A 21,632-nucleotide genomic window follows, 5' to 3' on the forward strand; every position below is an offset into this window, starting at 1 on the left:
ACAATCATTTTAATTCAACGGCAGAGTGTTATAAAACCAAGCCATTAAAAATACCTAAGAGATTTTTTTGGCAATAATATGACAAAAAAAAACCCAACTTAAATTAGTTTACTTACTCTAGAAACTGAGCACTGAACCAAACTTAAAGGAAAACATCTTAATATTACCAAATGACAAATGCATCAATAGTAGAAACAAGAATGTCATAATAGGCTGTCACAAATACACATTGCAAGCACAGTGCATACAGAGAAAATGATGGGTGATGAAGTGCTGCTGTGCTCTATAGGGGGTCATAGGAGCCATATGGAGCACTGCCCCCCCATCTTCCTGCACAACCAAAACACACACACATACACAAAGACTTTATTTTAATTTATTAATTCAAAGCAGAAAAACAGAAAAAAAGAAAAGTTTGGTTCCTCAGCRCAACTGTCTAAATAATCAATCACATGTCTAGAGGAGGATGTGCAGCAGAAGGAGGAAACAAGGGAAAATCAGTGCAAATCTATATACAAAAGAAAATCTGTGATATGCTGATAACTATATATCTGTTCAAATGAAAGAGCTAGATATTACATTTTACATTTATGGCTGCAGTAGCAGATGGGAAGGAAGGTAGGACTTTGATTCCCTCGTGCAAATCATCATACCATAAATGCACTCTCAAACATTTATAAAGCTTTTAACATTAATATACTCTGGGACTTTGTCTTAGTTGCAGAAGTTATGAGATTTTCTTCCTTCAAAAGTAGACTGCTGCGTAAAGCTGAAGATCAATAAGATGGTTTAAAAGTCATAAGTGAATTGAATTTTCTTAATTATAGTAAAAGTCAAAAAGTATTGTATAGTGAATTACACACAGGACATCAGGGTCAGAGAGTAATCTCTCCCCTCTTAAGACGATCTGTAGTTTTCATTTCCTAATTGAGAAAAAGATGGATTKCAGGATGGAGGGAAAACAAGGATGGAAGGGGGAAATTGGTGYAACTCTCTTATCTTCAGTGTTTTAATAGCATTTCATTTTATGTWCTTTCCCCCCGCTTCCCATTTTTCTTTGCTCCATATGTATGAATGTTCAAAATCTTTTGGATTTAGGACATTGGATTGTGGGATTGCGCAGTTAGCAGCCCTACTTAGTGGAATCAACTCTTTTTAAAAACACCCTGAAAATCCCTTTTAGACCAAACATTTTAAATCTCTTACTTTGGAAGTACTATTAGCAAAGAAACTCACAACAAGAAATGAATCTGCTTCAGATTCTTCACATCAAATGATTCAAAGCATCTGCACACAGAAGCACTGCCTGTCAAGTGTATACTTCATTGTGTTACACACATCTCTTAAAAGGTCAAGAACACTTATTTCGATTAAAAGGCAAACACAAGTCCCCTTTAATACACATCCAACACCATCCATCCAATCACTAGCCAAACACCTAATAATTCAGAAACTCAGTTTTGCTGCAGATGTTTTTCAATTCAATTAAAATATACTGAAATACTCCTTTTGATCTCAGTATTGGCTATCAGGCAAACACACCTGATCCTGGTAGCACTTGTAGCCTTATTGTCTTCCACACAATGCTGCTAAAAGCCAACATCATCTGGCCAGCGGTAAAGGTTTTCAATATGTAAAAGTGATATTGCAAGAACAAAGAATCTCTTATGGAGCAGTTTGTTTTTTTTATTCGTAAATTTTAGAATTTATAATTGATTATCAAGCCTGTGTGCTTATTGCCTGAAAAATATAAATCAAATCGACGTTTTGCATACAACAGTGAGCCTTGCTGGAATATTAACCCCTTTTTTTCAGATGTCAAATTAGAACGCCAAAATTCAATCTATAAGTAGATGAACCGATACAACAAAAAACATTGTGAAGTGGAAGAAAAACCATTTGTTTATTTTCTGTTACAAATACTAACGTGCACAACACTTTACAGAGCATATTTAACCTCTTTTATATCAATAACCCAAAATACAACCAGTGCAAACAATTATTTCAGAAGCCAACTAGGAAGTAGAGACCACCTGTGAACAAACATATCAAAATAAACRCACTTTTTCTGTGAAGATTTAAAATTTCACTTTTTAGCCAAAGGAATTTGCAGCAAAAACCTAATGCTGCACATAATCTAGTGCATGATCCCTACACTCAGGGCATTATGCTGCGGGGAAACATTTTATTCTGCAGCAGCTTCTTTGAAAAATCTTTGAAAAAGGACCCAAATGGAGGCCACACAGGGATCCAGCTGGTTGCATTGTTGCAGCAAGAAAGTCCTGGGTTTGAATTCCGGCATTGGATCTTTCTAAATGGAGTTTGCATGTTTTCCTGTGAATCCCTGGGTTCTCTCTTGGTACTCTGGCTCCTTCCGACAGTCCAAAAATCTGACAATTAGATTATTTGGATTTTCTAAAATGCCCTTAGGAGTGAGTGTGTGCATGTTTGTGTGTCTCTGTGTTGCAGTGTGACAAACAGAATGGATTTTCTTGTGTCTGTTAAATTTAAGTTTATTACTTACACCATTCCATTATCTTTTTGAACTTTTAACTGGTTCTAGTACATAATTTAAATGAAACACTAATATGTTTTATTTTTTACTYAAATCATAATATGTGCAACGTGTGCATTTAATTTTCAAACATTAGTAAATCAAGTTTTTACTGAAAAAAGAGGATGCATTTTGTTCTCAGCATTGGCATTAGCAGCAAAATGACACATCTAAATGTAATACCYGTATTGTGGCTCTCTGCATGAATACATAGCACCAAATTTTGCACATGTAGGGTTAAAGTGGCAAAGCTCACCCCTCTGTATTCAATCCTTTAAAAAAAGACATTTCCTCTTTTCCCCTGAGTCTGTGGGGGTTGAGGTAATAGATGAGGGGCAAAATGGCATATGCATATCTGTGCACGCATACATCCAGACTTGAGTGTGTGSTGGAAAAATCATTTGCGTGCATATGCATGTCTGCTGCACCTTGTTCATATGAATAGCGTTTTATTTGGGAGACATTTGAAAATTAAATGCTTTTGGTCAGGCAGATTGCTCTACGTCTCTGTCATGTTCCTTTGAATGGGATGTGGCCTTTGATGCATATAAAGACTGACAGGAAATCCACCCCACCTTCCCAACAGACACACACACACACACATATTCCCTCCATTTTATTGTCCGGAGGATCCCTCTACTGCTTTATCTCATGTATCCAACTTGATAAGGAACATTTTTAAAGAGATTTCAGAAACTCCCTTTATTACAGTGCTAGCAACAATTGAAAACACAACAGAAGATTACACACTTACAATTTGCTAGCTGATGGCATTTTCAGAAGTTTTGATCATCAGTTGTAATTGTYACAAAACCAACATGCACCAACATGATTTTCTTGATTTGGAATTGTACAAGCTATCTTTAAAAATAAGAAATCAACCCTCTGGTCAGACCACGAGTCTGCAACTCGCACATGAGCTAGTCAAGAATTTATATTGGGAGCTCTTACTACAAGAAAAAACACCATTAATTGAATTTCAATCTGCATAGAATTGACATCTCACTGTTAGAACTGGTCTTTCACTTTCTCTGTGTCATGTGCAATTCTGCATGATGAGTCCTGCACATAATTTGCCTTATTATGAATTGTTAATAATTATTTGTACTGATGCATATTTGTCCCATTAGTCAGTAACGTTACTTTTGTGAGAATCATTTTATACACCTGTTTGGTCTGAGCATTTTTGTCACACTTRCCTCATCATTCAAAGACTTCTATTTCTTCATGCAACTTTTGAAAATCAAGTTTTCAGAAAGTTTCACTTTAGTTCTCTCTGCAAAGACCAAAAGTCTGCTCATGCAGACACACACTAAGCAGTTAGGAGTCCTCAAATATCCGGCACACATTTCCTTTACCAAAACCAATTTGTACCGAGTTGGTTTAAGAACAATATGCAAAACTTCCACAGTTCCATTAGTGTTTATTTCTGTGTGTGTACATCAGTTATTACTAAACACAATCAGTAATGTCTGGATTTCCTGCTCTGTGACAGTCTGCATCTGCCATACTGGTACATGTCATCTGTCTGCCACATGCCATACAAGCCTTAATTTCCTACCACAAATATCATTCTGAACAGTGGGAAAACATATCTCAGTTACATTAAGAATCTTCACTGATCATGTGTGAACTTTTTTTTATATAGCAACTAGTTTGAAGTAGCAAAGTACCGTTTCTTTGAAACTCAACCCTACATTTTTATTGGATACCTGTAAAAGGCAGAAGAATTTTAACAACTTTGRGATTATTCAAGGGAGTGCAGCAATGGATTTATCTAAATTTTTATAAAAAATAACTAAGTTGTATGGATAATTTAAAAATTTATTGACTTGTTTAACATATTCAAGGGTACTACGGATGCTACCTGTGTGAGATTTTAAGAAGGATACAGCAGGACTCCAAAACTGCTTCTGATATTTTATGTTGTATTAAAGGATGTGCACTTTAGGATTGCACTTAGATTAATGATTCTGAATTATCATGAGACATAAGTTCTGGTCTCACATATTGTGTTTTCCATGTTTATCCGTGTTTTTAGTTGTATAAATGTGTTTTTGCTTTGGCTGCACAGATTGTGTCCTTTTTGCTTCAGATGTAAGGACTTTCTCTCTATGTCCAGATGAAAGCCACTGAGCAGTAATGGAACCTCTCAGACTAGCCAACCAATTTACAAAGAGCACAAATACACTTTACACAATCACAGGTGCACACTTATGCTACATGCATACGTACACACATACATCCCACAAATATATTTGCATCTAGAGTGCCACAGCAACTCGCTATATAAAGTGAAACAATTTGAGTTACAATTTAAATAAATTCAGTTTTGGTGAGCCCTTGAGAGAGAGAAAGGCAGAACGAATGGTTTAAAGAAAATGAAAATACTGCTACAAATGCAAAAGCAATTTTGCAATGATGAAATGTTTTTTTATTTTGGGAGTTTAAATCAAGACACACTGATGTGAACGAAATAAGTTTTGCTTTTGCTAACATATTGAAAATAGCCAGCCTGGCTGGGAGAGCAACAGAAGAAACACATTAACCTGCAAGATGATGTGTTATGTAATTTTAAGCCTTTAAAGTATGTCAACTGAACTAAGTAATTTTAAACCCTTTAAGTTGAACTCACGATCACATAACGTGTCACAGACTAATGTCTGTGTGGGGTAGCTGAAGAAAGTGATAAGTTGATTAGAAGGAAAAGCCTCGATATGTTTCACCTATAACTTAAAACTGCACTTCAGAAAATTGCATGAAAACAGGAGCAAGAGTTTAAAAAGACAGTGACTCAAAAACAAATGACAAACATATGAATGGATACGGTGACTGTCAAAASTTACTGTAGATTTCTTAACCACTGAGTTAGAGAGGCTGCCCTGTAGAAAGCTACAAAGGTATTTTCCTGGCAGTAGAATAAATGCAATTGGCGCTACACAGTCATAATACTAATGTAGACCATGTAATAAGGATAAAATAAATATACAGTGGGCCGCCGGTATTCACAGTATTCACAGAGGTTGAGGACCAAAACTGCCAGCAAATAGCTCAAATCCACAAATACTTCAGAGCCTGGGAGCCCATTTTAATAATTTAAAACAACATACTTTACTATAGTGTCTCCACAAGCCATTAAGAATGAATTGCAGAGGTGTAGATTAAGTTACTTTGGTGAGACCAAATTCAAATTGTTTGATGTCAAGTTGAACATATCATCCCAACTGAGAAACATGGTGGCGGTTGCACCGTGCTGTGAATATGTTTTTTAGAAGGAGCAGGAAAGTTGGTCAGAGTTAAAGAAGATGAAATACGGGGCAGGCCTGGATGAAACACTCTCTACCCAGTCTAACTTAATTTAAGGTTTTTTGAAAAGAAGAATCAAAAATGTCTCCTGGTGTGCAGAACTGCTAGAGACAAAAGTGAAAAGATTTTCAGCTGCAGCTGTACAGAAATGAGGATGAGTGGTATAAATACAAATACCATCCTTTTTAAACTTTTTAAAAATGAAATGTGAATATTTATCTTATTTTCACTTCACAATTATTATATAAAATCCTCATGAAATACGTACATGTTTCTTTTTAGTCTTTGGCAAGCCACTGTGAAACTAAAGCAAACCAACCACCATAATTCACAAAAAYTGAAGCAAAGGGGGAAAAAAACCAAAAGAAACCATCAGGGACTCGSATGAGCAGATTTGCTGATTGAAAATGTTTCCGTAGTTTATTTTCTTACTTTACACGTCATTGTAATCGTACTGATATACATTCAAGGAAACATTTATGCCGCTATAACGCAACAGGATTATGAGAGACCAGGGAGGGATGAGTAGTCCTGCTCTAAGCAACCTCATGTGCACAAACATTATGAATTTAAAACATACTTAATATGTCATCAGAGTTCACATCTTGAAATATTTGGAAATCTCACTAAAGCTTATTCTGAATCATGAAACTTACTGCTATAATTCTGTTATACTGCTCTTTTTCCGGAGAGAATGTTCTTCCAATGATTTTTTTTTTAAGGCAAAGTATTGCATGGTTTGTGTTCTTGCTTAGTATTGATTGCTACGTCTGTACAGCAATCAAACAACTCCAACAGTCAGCGGGCAGATACCACAGTAGCCAGTGTGAAATGTATATTTAGATAAACTAAATGTCAAAGCTCAAAATCAGAGAAAACGTTTGTACCATTATCTACATGTGTAAGTTCACAAGTAGATAATGGTACATTATCTACATTATCTGGCCTTTACATATTATTTTGTAAAGGCCAGGGAAAGTATTGGAACAATCACAAAAAGATTGTGAAAAGAACCAAAAGTAAAAAAAAAATATTAAAAAATATTAAAAAATAATCAAATTATTATATTATTAATAAAATAATTTTATTAATAAAATTCTATTTTGTATGGTCCAAATAGGAATTTGGACCATACAAATGCATTCCCAATCTCTAACAATCCAAAGCCATGTCTATCCTATCCATTCCTCTATCCATCTATCCATCCCCCTACTATTCAGTGCTGAAGCAATCTTGTAGCAGTCACAACCTTCGTTCTCTGCAAAATTAATTTGACAGGTTTGCATTAAGGCACCTGATCAATACTCACTTAGAGCCGTGAGGGCTAAAGCCAAGAAAAATAACACACCGTCCTCCCCTGCTCTCCCTCTGTACAAGATGAGAAAAAATGAATCTTGGGCACTTTTTTCTCCCCCAACTCGCCCCAAACCCCTATGCACTCGGCTGTCCTAAGCCCTGCTCTCCATCAGGCATAGAACAACTCAGTAAACACTCACTCAGACACACAGAAGTACACAAATGAACACAGAGGACAATATACAAACATGCAGCTCTAAGTTTCACAATCACCAGGCTGACCTACTGCCATTGATCGTCTAACAYTAAGTTGACAGAGAGCCTTGAAGGTGTGTGTGCTCCTGTCTGGTTCTTGTGATTTTAACCTGGCACTTAAACTGCAAACAGTAATATTGATRGAGTCAAGATTACGTGCTTGTCAAATTTCAAAATGAGATAGAAGAGAAGTACTTTGGGGAGAAAACCGAGTCAAAAACCTAAGATGGCATACATATTAAATACAAATGAAGGGCCAACAAATAAATGTGACAACTTAGAAGTTATTAAAGTCTGAGTGTCATGATTTGACTTCATTAAAATCTAGAATTATCTACTCAACTGTTCAGTCAGTGAGGAGTTCCTAGATGAGCTCATATTTGTTCCTTGATAGTGCAAGCTAATGAATTGAACAATTAAGTTGTCCTTTGGTGCTTCTGGGAGAAAAACATCCAAATTAATGCCATTGTTATCTTATTACCATCGTTTAAATTGGCAGCAGGGGGGAGGGGAAAAACATGGACTGTTTTATTCACAAATTATAAGTGAGGGTCAAGGGAAAGCACAAGAACTACACCTCCAGTTAGTCTGTTCTTTTCCTCGCATYCATCCGTCATAGAGTCTTCCAGGGCTATCCCATCTTATCCAGGCAAAAATCAATAWCTGGCCCCTGAGACAGGCCCTCAATAAACGGCAGAGAGAGAAACATGGGTCGGCCCACAGAGCTAAAGCTTCGCACTCACATCCCGCTTTCAACACAACACAACACAAAGTAAATGAGCTCACTACTTTTCCCTGAACTTCATCTAACCAAACAGCAGAGACCTCCGTCCAATGCTTCAGTCCTCAAGGTTGTGTCAATGCTTAAGCCCTGGCCATCTTTCACTGACATGCACTTTTATACTTGGAAAGATTTGTAAGGCTGCCACTGAGGGGGCAGGTATGACTGTGTGAATGATCACAGAGAGTGACAAGAAAGTCGCATTTCATCATCCAGGGCCTTACAGAGGTGTTCATATCCCTTAAAAGTTCACATTTCGTTACGTGAAACTAAAAATTTAAACTATTTTTAAACTTTTTTTGCTTATTTGATTGACCCATAACTTAAAAACTAAATCTCTGCTTACGTTGAGAAGGCTCACACGGTTTGAACATCAACAAGTAATGTAAGTGTCAGCACTCTCCCATTTCTAAAGTTCCTTGGAGATCTTTAAGACCCAGAGCTTATTTACTAGAATTTCTATAATTTTACCACTTTTCTGCCAATACTTTACTTCTGCCTTGCACTTTGGAACACATAACTGTCTCCAAATAACTTGGTATTAAATCAGACATGTAAATTTATTTTTCCACTAAATGTGAACTCAAGGGAAAGAAAGAAAACAAATCAGAAGCCATTTTCCTTTACCACTGAACTTTAAAAAGATTCTTGAGCTACTTTCCCGGGATATTAACCAATTTCTTCCTTCCTGCTTGTCTCTGTATTTTACTAGAACACTTACAAGAGTGTATGTGCTTTCTTGCTTCCCTCCTGGATAGTTTGTTCATTGGTGATTTACAGTATATGCACCTACAAACCCGTCTCGTTTTTCTCCTCCTATACGTAAAAGCCTGAGTTGGAGAAGAAAAGACAGCAAAGGGATTTTACTYGTGCGAACTGAAGACAGCACACGCTGAGCTGCTGCGGTGCAATTTCGTTGCAGCTCTGYTACTTTCAAGCCTATTCATCCCTCCCTGCTGAGCTCCATTAGAGAAGATGGGCAGGTGAACAAGTGCACATGGAAAACAAGTTCCTCTAGGCGTTACTGGGCCAACCCCCCCGCCACTGCTGAGAGCTGTTCTCCTTCACCCTCACATGGTGCACCGGCCTTCTTAGCCAGATGCAGATTGGAACAGACATCAATAAATAATTTAGAGGTCCTGAGACTTTTAAGTAGGAATCTATGCAGTGTGAAGCACTGTTTAATCGAGTAACCTCTGACGCCATATCAATCAAAGTGAGAAAGCTGCAAACGTTGGCACAAAGAGGTGAGAGCGAGATTTTGTCTGCTGCTTTCATTCTACCTTTCTTGCTCTAACGTYTCAGCCTACAACTTTTTAGTCATGTTGATAAGACATTTAGTGACATCTGTATTCATCAATTGACCTAGACTTACTGTCTCAACAGAAAAGAAAGAGAAAGTGAGAAAAAGATGAAAGTTGGATTTAACCTGATTTTGGAAAAGATGCAGTCAACAGCGCAATGCAAATATTGAACTTCATTTAATCTTGCAAGMATTTGAACAAAGCCAAAACCGTGTCAAAGAAATGTCAAATAAAACATTTTACTGATAATTTACCGGCCCAAGAATGTACTGATAAGACAAAATACAAAAGCGCCTGGTTTACAAAATATGCTGGATCAAAGTTGGCCACAGTTGGAGTGATTTGATCAGCATTTCCTCTTCTCATACAGTATTTGGAGTTGAATTCATGATTCCCAAAATGAAATGTTTTACATTTTGATAGCAATAAGTCCCTWGACAGATCAAACCATGCAACATAAAGTGAAAAAAAAGGTGGAAACAATGTGTTTCTATTATTTGTATGTTTTTWTCCATCAGTTGTTTTTCCACACCTGAGCAATTTCCCTGCAAGACCATACTTGTTAAATTATGACAATATTGGAGGCTTACATGGACAAGTGAATTTAAACATCATGTATACAGACACAAAGAGGAAAGAAAATAGTGTGCCTTCGATCAAACACACACTGTTCAATCCTCTGGTGTCATCAGCAGATGTGTACATACCCTCGTCTCAATACAATACAGATGAGCTAATAGCCTCAGAGGCTCCCAGCCTGCCTCTGATCTCCATAATATCTCCGCACACACTCTCCAAGACAGCGAGAAGGGAGTGTGCCTGCACAAATCCCATAATATCTCCATATCTGCCCGTCTGCGGGGAGTCGGCTAGACCTGGTTTACATTCAGCTACATTCAGAAGACAAATATGATCACGTAGAGACACATTCAGAGACAGACTTTCATTCGTGTTGGGTGATTACACAAACGGGCACAAACGAGCATCTATATTCAAACGTGTGCACACGGAAATAAGTAAAATCAATTAGTTCTGAATGTTTTAAGGGTTTGAAGAGCCCGTTATCATAGATGCATTCCCAAACTTGTGGACTTTATAATGTACCACACATGACAGAGACTTTACTGTGACTTTTGTCTTGTTGACTTGGGAAATATTTGTACCAAGTAAAATTTGATAACTAGGCRATAACCTCAGAGTTCTCAGATAGATGGAAGGGTTGAAAAGACATTAGGTAGAATACCAACTCTGAATACACACTTCAGACCAAATCAGGAGCCCAATCAGGTGTCAGCTAAGAACAGGAATTTGAGAAACAATTCTCCCAGGTTCATCAAAATGGGACAACAGACCAAAAACGACAATCTTTTTTTGGTTTCCATTTCAAGTTAATTTTGCAGGTGGCAGGGTAAGAATATGCTGCAAACAGCAAGAAAGCATCCATCCCGGTGTATATCATTGGTGATGGTGGTGTAGTACTGTGGGACGTGTTTTTCTGGTACACTTGGATTCATTCATAGCTAGAATTTAAATTCTTGCTGAGCATGTCCATCTCTTCATGTTCTTCTCTTCTGAGTGTTGATATTGTCTAAAGTTGACTAAGCAAATTAACATATTGTGAGTGAAAAATAATATTTAACATGATACTTTAAAAGGTACAGCTTTTTTGTGACTGTTGAGTGCATCTTTCATTACAGCAGCAGGTTTTGTGTGTGTGTGTGTGTGTGTTCATCCATTTGGTCTCTATGTAGCTGCAGCTCAGCATTACACAGCAAGTAAATAACAAACAAAGTGGCTTCCAATTCAGTCTGGGGCTTTGAAAGGATCTGAGGAGATCTGATAATCACCACAGGGATTTGTGTGGGGTGCTTCAGGACTATACTGTATGATCTCTCGTGTTGAGTGGAGGCACCAGAGGGATAGTACGGAGAAGCTTTCGGCAAACCAATTTCTCCCCCACACGGGAAATGATTGTACACATTTAAACAACAGGGTAATGCATATCAACAAACTCATAGTGCTATACAAACAAGGGAGCTACTGCCAAGTAGTAATTTAGTCATACCTAGTAATCTAAAATAAAAATTATTCTATTCAAATAAAACTGGGAACTTGCAACCTTCAATTACTACGAAACAACAAGGACAATTTATCGAGGTACAAATGTATCCGGTGCAATGTAATGACATACATATTAAATATAAATAGCTGAAAAATCACATCCATCCTGACTATGGAAGAAAGCAAATAAGCTGATGCTGAGAGTGCTTGATTGAGGCTAAATAACACTTCATCTACATTTACATTCAGAAAAGTTTAGCCTCGATTCCAGTGGTCTACCGAGAGCAGCTGTTAATGCTAGCACTAATGTTGGATGACATTTTTCCCATAAAACAGTCAAGATTAAATACATTTGAGAAAAGCAAACCCACATATATATTGTTAAGCACCTACTGATGTAAAAAACATTCCTTTGAGCTATAGAAAATAAATAACACCAATAATAAGCAATGAATGAACAAACATGATTAAAATAGTACAGTTGTCATGGCCTGCTTGATCAAAGCTTGTTCCTTCATTTCCTCCTGGTTGATGTGTAAGAGCAAACATTTGTCAGTTAACACACACAGAAAGACAGACACACCAACAAGCCAAMGGGCATTAACCTCCTATGAAGCACCGTGGTTTGGATCAGGAGTATTGACAGCTTTCACATTAGACGCATTGAAATGCATTGCTGCCTCTGTAACAACACACACACATCCACACACCCTGCAGGTCTCAGACATGCACCACTAATCAATCTAACAATCACATTCTTTCCACCTGCTTAAACGTAGAAGAACAGCCAGCCGGGTCGTGCGACTCCTTAGTGCTACCAATCTAACCCTGAGCCTTGATCTTTGACCTTCAGAGATGGTGGTCAAAAGTTCAATAGGATTGGGAAAGAAGAGGGCGAGTGATTTGTTCTGATGGCCAAACAGTCTTCAAAAGAGGGCACTGATGATCAATTAAATACGACTGCAGCTTAGTTAAATGAACATTACATGTTTAGCTTATCAGATAGTTCATTATCCATAAGATATCGTCTGAAATAAAAAGCAGAGCTGTAGTAACAGTCATGTGGAAATGAAGTGACTCAGTTTTCAATGTTTTTACAAATACAGGATTGGTTTAAATAAATTCTAGCGTGAAAAGTCAGAAATAGTAAACTCAGTCAATTTTTCTTGAATTGTGTCGCTTGTGGTGGAACCATGTTGAAGTAGCTCTGTTATTCTGCTTTTTGGTCATAATGTTTTTGCTTGAGGAATTACGTCTTTAGACAATTATCCCCCATGGGTTTTTTAATACTCTGTAGCAGGAATGATTTTTGCTCTTACTTTAGCACAGTTGCTATGATGCATAATCGTACAAATGAGATATTGTTTTTACAACTGGGAGCAGCTGATTAGCATCTCCAAAAAGCACAAATAATACCCAAAGTATGATACTAAATTGAAAATGAGTTAAAAAGGAGGATCCRTAGATAAAGAGAAGTTCCAAAGGCATAAGGAAGAAGTTAAAACTAAGGGTGCAAACAAATAATCAATTTAGGATTAGCTTTCGAAAAACAGATTAAAATTTGTTTCATTTAATTAACTGACCATTTAAAGATGTCTTCTTTTAGTGCACCATCCAGAAGAGGACGCTGTCCATCCTTAAGCAGAGCCAGTTAGTAGTTGTAAGAGAAATAATCATGGCAGAGGCATCCCAGCACAGGAAAATTAAATGGTCCAAACAGAGTCCATTGTGTGATGCAAAATGCACTTTATATGCCATTATGTTTTAAAATATACTTGAGAAGCTCCTTAAGTTTCACCTCAATAGCACTCTTTCATGACTACATGGTGGACCAGCATCAACATCTCAAATAAAACTTACTGATGTGCTATAAAGGCGAAAATGTGATGACAGCAGAGGGAATTATGCAGAAAAATTGTAACATGACTGAAAAACATGTGATCTCAAGGTTGATGATGAGATCGTGAGTTAATAAATTTCACGGAGCCAAATTTTAGCATTCCTTTGAGAACAACCATAGCCACCTGCTTAGAGATGTGCTACAATAAGACAGATTAACTGAAAGCACGACTAATAGCATGATGTGTTGCTCTCACCACTGCTTGTAGAATGACAACAATCTTAGTTAATCCTTAAYTTAAATGATGCCATGTCTGTAAATAACAATTTTGCATCTCTTCATACATGAGAGATTAAGCATTTCACATCCTTTATAGAGGATTGTTAAAGAACATTTGTCAACAAACAGAATAATCAACACAGAGGAAAAGGTCAGGAAAAATGTTCTGGCTTTACAAAAGAAAGTATAAAAACATTTAAAATGCTATAAATGTAGCTCTCAAAAGAAAAGATTGGAAATCAGCTCTGATCCTTGCRTTTACAATTATTATACTGAAAGAAAAACGGGAGGAAAAATATGATTATTTTCATGCATTATTCTTTTTTTCTCCCTATTCCATTAAGGCCCACCGTTTTCTTCCTTAGCCTATTTCTCCTGGAAGCATGCTTTGATGAAGGACCCCTGCAGACTGTGTTTTCCAGCSACTTACCAGCGGAGACACACATCAACTAGAACATACACCCTTCAATGAGGGGTGTCTTATGCCATGATAAAAACATCAAAAATCCCCTCCCTTGTCTCTCCTTTTATTGTGTTGTATTAAATCCAGTTCCCAGAGGACCAGGGCACAGCATTTYGCTCCTCGACTGGCAGCTCCACACATCTATGCCTGTGTGTCCTGATGTCAGATGGGTAAATGGGGAGTTTAAGCAGATCTGTCTAAAAAATTGTAAAATCTAAAAGTGATCCCTGGAGAGAGACTTGTTTGAAATTGAGTACTTATCAACTAGGAGTGTAGTGAAGAAATAAGAAACAACTAAGAAGGAAAGAAAGAAATTGTTAATTTACTTTTATCACTCAAACTGTACATAAACAGCATTTTCAAACACCAGCTGCCCTCCCCAAAAAGATGTTTTCTCTCCTATGTTTTCCTCTGATCTTTCACACATGTTCTTGTCAAACTTTCTGCAGAACAATTTTTACAACTAGTAAAAAAAAAAAGTCATACATGGTTCCTACACATTTTCATGCAAAACATCAGTTTCTAAACGTAAAATTCTAAAAACACAACACTGAAAGAAGATGCATGTATATTTGATGGTACTACAAAGGTTTAATGAATTCTTTACTATGAATTCATGGCATATATTGATGCAGGCGTTGGGTTTTAAGCATTGAACCCGGAAAAATTGTATTGTAGAAACTCTGTTTTATACATGGTCCACGCTGGATGATGAATAAGTTTGTATTTGCTATCATTTACAATATAACTCTGAGTTGATTTCCCATAAAAACAGTAAGACTGGATGGGCAAAACAGTGAGTTTAGTACTGAAAACTTGGATATGCAGCCATGAGGAAGGTATGCACACTGAGATGCACACACACAGCCAGCCGTGTGCTACTCAGTGTAATTCTCTACTTGATTATCTCATTGTTGTCTGTAAATACAAGCCCAGATTGAATCAGTCTGTGCTCCATTGTCTCTGAAGCTGGTGTGCATTTGCCTGTGTGTAGTGGGGGTGCTGGTAATGAATGGCCAATCTAGTCCATCTAAAGAAAACCTTCTCATCACAGCGCTTCCATAATTACCAGCTCTCTCTGCGAAAACTACGTTGTGCTTCATTACTTTACAGCGCGGTTCAGTCAAGACAGCAGACTGAAAAGATTGGATAAAATGTGCTCTTTGTGCAACTCTTCATTTTATATTGGTGTCATTTATAACAACTGAAAACTAATTTACAAGTACACGGGGCAAAAGACTACATGGCCAAGTACATTACACATTGCCCAATGGTGGATTTATGTTGTTAAGTAGCTGGCAACAACAACCAAATGTTTAAGTTTATTTTATATCATATATTTCGTGCTCTTGATCCCAGTCATTCTAAAGGAGACAATGGGAACTACAAGAATGTAACACTTTACAAGATGTTGGTTTTATTTCGCTTCATTAAAGTTTGGATTTAACAACCMTTTAGTTAACTTCTTTGTAAAATATGAATAAACATTTTGGATAATCAAACATAATTAGGATAGGAAGGATCATGCTTTTATCGAATCACTCAGGTCAAAAGCTGATCCAAACAACCAGATTATTTTTAATTTTAATACAGTTTTAATAAATGTAAGAGTGGGTCATTTTCCAATTGATGAATATTTAAAGCATAAAAACTAGCATTAATTTTTGGAAAAATATCAGGAGTCAGACACCTTCTTATATGTTAACAATTTCTTCTTGGCCATTGTATGCAATCCTCATAATATTCAGCATGCCGAATGTGCCAAGAAGAATTTCATCTTGAATTCACATACCTGCTGGGAGCCATCGGACCAAAGAGACCAGCCTGAGGCACATCGAGTCCTAAAAAAAAAAAAGAGAAGGTTGAATGAAATTATAAAAAGGTTGAAGAAATGAACACAGAGCCAAAATTGTAGAAGTTACTAAGCGGCAGGAGAAGAATTTGACAAACTGTTCTCCTCACCAACTCAGTTACATGCATATTGAGCGTGGAATAAACATTTCATTACAAAAGTATTCAAACAACTGTGACTTATTCATGTGCTGCCACAACCACAAAATGCAGTGTAGTTCACTGAGATTTTATGTAATGGACCACCACAAAGTAGGGCATCATTGTGAGGAGGAAAGGGATAGATGGTTGTCAGAATTTCATGAAATTAAAAAGTGTGGTACACATCTAAATATTACTATCTTTAATCTATAAAATTCACATTAAGCAACTGCCATCAGATGTCAGCTAATGATTAAATAAAGTCCACCTACATGTAATTTCTGTATAGATACTGCAGTATAGAGCTATAGAGGCAGTGACACATGGCAGTGGCAGCATCATACTCTTTCAGAATGGCCAGGGAAGCTGATTAGAGTTTATGTAAAAATGGATAGAGCAAAATGGCAGACAGTCCTTGATAAAACTCTTGGAGGCTGCTGAAGACGTTAGGCTGAGGGAGAGGGCAACAGATGCAATGGTTTCGCTGAGTCTCATAAATTACAACATAATATACAGAGTTTTGAAGGTTTTTAAGGGTACTGGTCAAAGAACGGCTGTTGTAAAACTGTAAACAAGACATGGCCTTTMACCTCTACTCCATAGCTGGAAAAGGAGAACATTGTTTGGAAAAACAGCTATGAGGCACATGGAGATTTGCAGAGATAAATTGTTGACAAGACAACTAGTAGTTCTGGCCTCTATAAGACATATGTAGCCATTATTTACAGAGACTCAAAAGATGTTCTGATAGCAGTTTGCTACAACTCATGTAGGGGAATRATGCTCTGGAGAGATGAGACCAGAACTAAGTCCACTAGCACAAAAAGAACCCCAGAAGGCAGAAAACTAACACCTAGAGATGCAATCCCAATTGTAACAGCATCATGCTGTGGTGATCCTCTTCTTTATCAGGGATAGGGTAGCTAGTCAGATTTAAAGAAAAGATAGCTTGAGATGGAGGAAAACTCTTAAGACACTGCAAAGGACTTGAGACTGGGGGATTGTCATACTGGTCCAGTGATACCTGAATCCTTTAAGAAATCCGTCTCAAGACTTAGAAGTTGCTGTTCAGAGAATCTGCAGCTAAAATTGGTATTCATTTTAGCGAGAGTGCGTATTTTTATTTGTAAAACATTTTGGAAAGCAAGTATCATTTTTATTTCCATTCACAATGGAATTCAAGGTTCCAGTCATGCAAAAGCACAAGAGGTGTGAATAGTTGTTTGAAGGTATTGTATATTGCTCATATTTAAAAGTTTGCCGTCTCATTCAAGTGAAAAAATGTTTTTCATTTTTTTGTTTTTTCTTTGGATGGATAAATAAAAAAAATCCAGAAACCACAGTAGTATGAAAGTTATTTATCATTTACTTTGCAGCATCAAGGTCAAATTCAAATCTGAGTCTACTAACATGTATTCCAGTGTGAGGCCATTAGGGGCTGCTTTGGTGTATTAATATGACTGTAATAGTAGTGATTAGCACATACACAGCCAGCAAGAGGATGACAAATAGCATCTGATACAAAGCGTAATTRTGAGTGTTTATATGGGCAGAGACAGTGTCAAAGTGAGTATGATGGATGAAGCCTGGAGCACAGTTAGAGCTGGCTCATAATTAGGCCTTGATGRTTTTAGTTGCGCTTCCTGGTGGGCATGTCGCAGTCAACATGCCAGAGTTGTTCAAAAGGGACACCTTGACATTTTAGAGCTGGATAATTTGTTTATTCCCTCTAGGTATTCCCATCAGAATAGAAATAAAACAAAGGTTAAAACAAAACCTCAACATAGGTGGTGTAATTTAATCTAAGCAAATGGTTTCTTTTTCTTGTCTAAGTAACTTGCTTAAAAATAAGTTGCATTTAAAGTATCCCAAAAACATCAAATTACAGTAAATCAACAGTCTCTCTCATAACCACTAACCTTTTAGTGTTATGTTGTATGTGTTCTCCTGCACAGATAATCGTTATCTGAGCTCCCAACATTTCTCTGAGCTAAGGTAATTATTAAGAAATGTTACACTGTGATGGTAAGGTAACAGAGTGGAAGGCATCAGCGTGTATCAGCGGCTCAGGTGATGTGATGCTGGTGTGAGTTTCACCTGTCTGGCCATGTACCTGAGAAGCAAGTGAAAGTCAGTCCCTGTATGTGTCAGCATGTGTAAAGAGAAAGGCTTAAATATTTTCTGTGGAAGACACTTAAATGTAAAAAAAAAAAGAGAAATTAATTTAAGTAAATGTAAACAAGTCAATTTAAACAGGAAATATATATAATACTTGCTTAAACCAAAGAAGTGTTTTAATGCAGATTTTAAGTGTTCATTGTTTTGTGATTTTATATATCAAACAACTAAAATAGCTCCATATTTTGTCACATTACAAAAAACATTTTTTTTTTTCATTTTTCATTTATATGATACATTATATACTGTATTTCCTGCACTATAAGGCGCACCGGATTATAAGGCGCACCTTCAATGAATGGCCTATTTTAAAACTTTTTTCATATATAAGGCGCGCCGCATTATAAGGCGCATAGAATAGATGCTACAGGAGAGGCTGGAGGTACGTTATGCATCCACTAGATGGAGCTGCACTAAAGTGAATATCAACAAAACAGTCCGACTCCGGTGGGCAAGGAGAGCCTTCTGCGACTTGGCCGGGGCGTGGCCGGACGATGGTCACCCTTCTCTGTTCGCGCACAGCATGTTCGTGGAGAACGACCTGAGAATGACCTGCAGACGACCTGAGGTACGTAAATAGGTCAGTCAAACTTTAATAGAAACCAGCGTTCTGACAACTATCCCAGCATGCTAGACCTATCGTGGCTCAATATTGGTCTATATGTAAGGCGCACCGGATTATAAGGCGCACTGTCGGCTTTTGAGGAAATTGAAGGTTTTTAGGTGCGCCTTATAGTGCGGAAAATACGGTAGTTACTTTTTTTTTTATTTTTTTTTTTACAAATTTAAACATGAAAAGTATGGGGTCCTTCTGTGTTTCCCTGCCTTTTTTCATGCATTATAAAATCAGGTGGACTTCTGAATCACTTTTTGCTGCATCTATAGCTGTGGAAAGTCTGCTAGACTTGCATCTATAATCAAGATAGTTATCTTCCCATTAACTCCAGGAAGCCACCCCAGTAAAGAAAATCCTCCCCAAAGCATGATACTGTCACCACTTTGTTTTACGCTATGCATAGACGAGTTAAGGTGCAATTTTAGCTTTCAGCTCCTCACAAATCTTCACATAATCATTACTTCTGAAGGCAGGTGGTTTCACTGAAACTTTTTTGTTCTACTCRTAAAAAACATGACATCTATCCCTTTSTTGCCGCTTCTAAATTACGTTCTACTTCATGCTAGCCTGTCACATAAAGTCCTAATTCAGCACGTTTTCATTTCTGTTAACAAATGTCAAAAAGTGCATTAGGAGATAGTGGTGCCACAGCAGCTTGAAAAGTGACAGCAAAATTAGGGTTAAAGCTACAGCAAGAACGTTACAATACTGAGGAAGAACAAGAGCATCACTGTGTGTGAAAGTGATACTGAGGGAAAAGGTGGCGTTGTCTCTCTCCATGTACAGAGAGGAGTCAGCTTCTTCTATCCTTCTGAGTCTGGCTGCTAAATTAGTCAGTCATCACATATCATGTTGCCAGTCTAGTCATTACACAGTCAGGTCAGACAGGTCAAATACCTGTTCAGATAACACACTGTGACCTGTTACTGTTATTTTACATGAGCTTACCAAGAAAGGTAACACAAGCTGCCCACTGCCTGCTGTATCTAAAAGCCTCCTTGTTTCTACAATACTTTTAAGCAGTAGTCCATCATTTAAAATTGCCCCGACCAGACTAGTTAAGTGCAAACATGACCGMACGAATGCATCAACAAGATCAACTAAAAAGTAACATCTGCTGAGTTTATCACAATCAGATAAAGGTTTTTGCTTCAGATTTGCTTTGCCTTTCTGATTCTCACCACAATTATTAAATTGCAGAAGCCAAAGGATCAGCAACATTTGACATGAGCACAAACTGTGTATGAATTACTCTAAAAGATTTAAAAAAATAAAATTTACATACAAAATGCTAGTAAATTTTGCCACTTTTGTTCAATTTATCAGCATGATGATACATTTTTAGTCTGGTTGAAATGAGTGTTTAGCTAAATAATTTAATAAGTATAATGAAACTGATGGAATATTTTAGCAATTCCATTAAATTATTAGCCAACCTTAATTCCCCAAGWGGTCAATGTTTTTTTTTAATTTTTTCAAACATCCTAGTTTTACTTTGGATACTTATTCATTTTCTTTGGACACTGAAACCAAATTATTTCACAAAAACCAAGATTAATACTTTGCTGTGGGCACAACTGAAAATTTCCAACTTGAGGTACAATAAATGATGTTTCTGATTGTATAGTATTTATACAATTTTTCATTTGAAGTATTTCCACCTTTAACTGGAAAACTCCACAGACAACCGCTGTTCTATGTAGTTGTTTGTATTGATTTGTTTTCTTTACAAATTCTGCACTTCAGCTGCATATACGCGATATTGTGTCACAGTTGTGCCATCAACATTGTTTTTGTAGTTTTGACTGGCTTGAGGTCAGAACCAGCGACAGTATTATATTTGTAGAAAAGTGATAATGGATTGTTATACATCTAAATGTAGTTATATATATWTTTTTTTAATTTGTGAAGTTTTCCACAGATTTATAGCTTATTTTCCAATAAAGTTTCTTTCTGACATGATACTGCTTAATATGTAACTATTACAAAAAAAACCCCAGCATTGATCGAGATCTCACAGACAAGCTCTAAGATTTTGTTAAAGCAGATTCTCATGTTTTTCTGCGAACATCTTAAGGATTAGTTTTAAATCGGACACACAGATCCTCCTGTTTGACTGCAGAAATCTAGAATTTGCGATGGAGTCAAGTTTGAGCGTGTGTGTGTAACTTTCACACAGTAATTAATTTGGTGGCTTCTGATTGCCAAGGTTGTTTACTGGTTGCAGACTCAAGATCAGGGGTGTCACATGCCAGATTGACTTCACAAGACTCACAAGACCATCCAATACYAGAAATACAAAATTTTAAAAGAGAAAATAGGAAGTAAATTAGAAAGAGAATGGAAAAACCAACACTAAGAAAAGAGATGACAAAAAAAGAAAGATAAAAAGCAAGACAAAAGTAAATCCTCTTGCATRCATTTTATTCTCTGTTAAGAGTCATACACACACACAAATGCCGACTGAGTGACAGAGCCTTATTGCAGGTGCAAATTGAAGCTGTGAGGTGTGTATGTTGTTCATTAAAGCGGGGTGAATCTCTATTGGTTTTCATTAAGGCACCTGACCACACAGACTAAATGGTTAATCTAGACAGCTTCGCTCCTCTACTTCTCCCCATCTCTGTTTCTCTCTCACACTAGTACACACACATGGCCACATTCAAATAATCCTTAAATCTGTCACCTACAACACACACACACACAC

The 21,632-nt window shown here is 37.0% G+C and overlaps 1 long non-coding RNA gene across 1 annotated transcript in view; it reads right to left on the reverse strand.

The window, feature by feature from the left end:
• LOC103473544 (uncharacterized) overlaps positions 1-21,632 on the reverse strand; it is a 57,583-nt gene that overhangs the window by 13,691 nt on the left and 22,260 nt on the right. Inside the window, exon 3 of the long non-coding RNA XR_535039.1 lies at positions 15,932-15,980. This is a non-coding gene — a long non-coding RNA (uncharacterized LOC103473544). The remainder of the gene's footprint in view (positions 1-15,931; positions 15,981-21,632) is intronic.

The sequence above is a fragment of the Poecilia reticulata genome, linkage group LG12 (assembly GCF_000633615.1).
Source record: "Poecilia reticulata strain Guanapo linkage group LG12, Guppy_female_1.0+MT, whole genome shotgun sequence".
Taxonomy (NCBI): Eukaryota; Metazoa; Chordata; class Actinopteri; order Cyprinodontiformes; family Poeciliidae; genus Poecilia; species Poecilia reticulata.